This window comes from Trachurus japonicus, unplaced genomic scaffold (assembly GCF_045865225.1).
Source record: "Trachurus japonicus isolate A0001 unplaced genomic scaffold, Traja_1.0 AP029979.1".
NCBI classification, from domain to species: Eukaryota; Metazoa; Chordata; class Actinopteri; order Carangiformes; family Carangidae; genus Trachurus; species Trachurus japonicus.
Window position 1 is genome coordinate 28496 of NW_028220112.1, and position 3528 is coordinate 32023.

Sequence of the window (3528 nt, forward strand, 5' to 3'; positions counted from 1 at the left end):
GACTGCCATAAGGATGGTAAACAGAAACTAAGCCAGAACATTCTCATTCGAGGCCCCAGTACTTGTCACTAGTATACCCGAGAGATGGTTACTCATTACCTGGACCTCATGCGGAGGTCCCCAGTGCTTGGTCACCACTTGTAAAACCGGTGACATGGTTACTCATCCTGACTGTGGTCTTCTTGTCTCATAATCCGCAAACTGCCATGCAAAGGAGAGCTCCATCCCTATCCCTTCAAACTTGTCCTTAGAATTGGAGGGTTGGGTGGTGTTGAAAGCACATGATTTTGTCTATCAAACAGCAATCAGATACTCTCCTTTGTCAGGTGAGAGGATGCCTATACATAAATCCGGATTATGTTAGGTTCCACCGAGACTCGAACTCGGATAACTGGATTCAAAGTCCAGAGTGCTAACCATTACACCATGGAACCACATGCACAAGACATTGGAAATCCTTGTCAAACCCAGAGGAGGTCCTTGTTGGTGACAGGTGAATCTGCATTACCTTGCAAAGCCTGCTCCTGGACAACAAGAAGAAGGGTTTTGCTACTTATTGACAAGTCAGTTTTGCAAACAAGTCACGAGGTGAGTTACATTAGAAAGAGCTGCAGACAAGTCCCTGACACTGTAGAGATGAGAGGAAGGTAGACAATTCCACAAGATGCTTTTTGTCAAGGTATATTTTCTTACATGGTATATATACAGTGGCGTGAAACCCAACTCTCAATAAGCAAGTTGTTCTACCTCTACATCAGATCAAAACTAGGCCTCACTAAGATTTTAACTAGGTCTGTTGGATTCAGAGCACAGAGTGGCTCACCTTTTCACCACGGAAACTAACTGGGCTAACCAGCTATAGAATACAGCGGGACATACATATTGGTTAGGACCCATGTTCAAAAAATACAATTTTAGGGCTCCCAAAATGTTTCAAAAACCAAAAACAACTTTTGCAGACACTCCTAAACCTGTATACAGTGTGTTTGTTGTCTTCTGCAGAATGTCATGATAATGACAAAAATGATAAATAGAGGCCCTGTACAAACAGTGGACCACAGTTCTGCTGTCCATTATTTACATCCTGTTGTGGGTCACACACTGTCCTCTTTCAACTTCAATGTTTACCTGCGACTGAGGACTATCTGCATGCAAATACGTAAGTACAATATGATCACATGGCATTCCATGGTTCTAGTTTTACAATTACCATCTACAAACTGTGACACAATGCACTATGGGATACTGAAAGATGCTTGTGTCCAACATATTTGGGATATTGCATCTGCACAATGTTGTGTGAAACTCAACCGGTGATGACAGGCTGCCTTTGCTTTTTTATTTCAGTTTCATTTAAGTCTTAGTTGTAGTCTTAAATTTAGTTCTTCAGGTATCAGGAGGAAAGCCTTGATTTGTAGAAGCTTCTGTGAGAGCTCCAAAAATGAACATTCAAATTTGTGAGATCTGTAGGTCATACTGGAAATAGCTGTGGCCTTTTCTTCCTGCAACTTTAGCCATCTGTAAGAAAAATAAAGCAAGAGATCATTTGATATGCAATTCCAGTTTATTTTTAGTTTTTGGCATTGTTCATAGTTTTTCTATATTAGTTTTCATACTATCTAAACGGACATGTTTATTGTAGGTTCACTGCTCTTTTAAACCACAAAGCAGAATAGTGGGTTCAGTTTTACAGGTTGTTTTTGTTTTTGGCTAAGGGGAAAAGGACACTCGAGACAGCACATGCTCCATCTTATTCTCTGTGTTTGCATACACACACCATCACACACCTATGTTTACAGTGTATAAACCATGACGCATGATGACATCGCAAAAAACCAAACCAAAAAAATCAAACAAAATGATGAGGTTGATGTCCCTTCCACAGGCAGCTTTCATTACAGCAATTTTGTGTGCGCTTGGTGGCTGGTGGGTTTTTTTTTTTTTTGGTTTAAGAGGAAGTGATGTATCTTGTTTCATATTTTGCGATAAACAAAACTTGAGCTGGCACCATATGAGAAGAACACCTGTACTAGTTTGACTTACAACACAGATATTGTTAAAGTTCACTTCGCTACCATACAATACTATTTCATTTAAATAAACATTAAGCTCATTCAAGATATTACGAAATAAGAAAACAGTAGTGTGCAATGTCTCACCTGCCAAGTGTTTTCATTTATCCCTTTTCTCACACAATCTCTCACATCAGCTCACCGTCTCTGACAAATTCTGCACAGACATGCCAGGTTATGAGAGGAATTAAATCACCTGAAGGAAACACAGCACATGAATCAGTGACATTCCAAAAACTACATGGAGGGTAAGAAAGAACAGCAGCTCCACCTGAACAAACACTACTTCAGAACTGTAGTACTGACTCTAACTTAACTACTGGCCAATCACAATTAAGTGGTAAGCTTTTCTGTGGGTCCAGAGGTTCCTTTTTGTTTCAATAAAGTATCGTCAGAAGGTTGGTCGCTGCGTGGATTTACTTTATGAATTCCTCCCAATCCCTGACTGAGACTATTGGCCCAGCTTGTACATGACCCTGACATATTTTCTCCTGGCTGTGAGTGAGTGCCTCTTTCATGAAAATATCACAACTAAGCTCCTTTTTTACATGGAAAACAGTATGTTCTGAACAAAATCCCCCCCATTTTGAATTTTTCAGATAGTGATATTGTTTCATCATGTTTAAGGAAAAAAAAAAAAAACAGATGTAGCGTTTGTTCTCTCGGCGCCACACATTTCCTACGTTATCCAGCCAAGACATGCGAAGTAAACTTCATAAGACCATGTCTTGAAAATGGAGCCTCTGGAGCTTGACTGCATGGGACACCTTTGAGAGTATAGTGAACATATGTGTAGCACCGTGAGTGCAGTGGCAGAAACAAGCACTGTATTTGAAAAGCAAATCAAACATGCCGATCTTTGGGGAACTCAAAAATAAACATTTTCTGGAAAGGTCACATTAAGCCACATTAAAGCAGAAGTAAGTGATATATTTGTGTTAATATAAGTCTTAAATAGTTATATCTTCCGACAGCAATCACTTACATAGAGTGTTTGGACCGAAACACGGGTCTGTCAGTCACTCTGCTCTGCTCTGAGCCGAAAGATAAAAACATTTTATCGTATCCTACACCTACAGTTTTTATCCCATGAGGAGTAGAGAACGGCATGCATGGCTGTGTGTGCATCCAAGGGACGCCGTGAATGTGGTGACGTAGGGACGAGGACTGTTATGGTGCGTTCAAGGAAACTCGTAATTTTTCCGACCAGTGAAGTCGTACCAGTTCGATCATGTACGAGTTCACCGGTTGGAAGTTACGAGTGGCCCGATATAGTGGACTTTCCAACAGGTAAAACAGGTCGGAAAAACACGAGTGGGTTTGCCTGGAACGCCTACAAAGTCGTAAGTTGTGACTTGAAGCTGTAATTTAACGATTTCAAAAGCCTGCCTGGAACGCAGCATTAGCGAAAACAACCCGACCAACTTACTTCTGCTTTAAAACAGACCACAATTGT

At 40.7% G+C, this 3528-nt stretch overlaps 1 non-coding gene across 1 annotated transcript; it reads right to left on the bottom strand.

Moving 5' to 3' along the window:
* Positions 1–362: 362 nt before the first annotated feature.
* On the bottom strand, positions 363–434 carry trnaq-uug (transfer RNA glutamine (anticodon UUG)). Its single transcript has one exon. It is a non-coding gene; the product is annotated as a tRNA-Gln (tRNA).
* Positions 435–3528: the final 3094 nt, after the last annotated feature.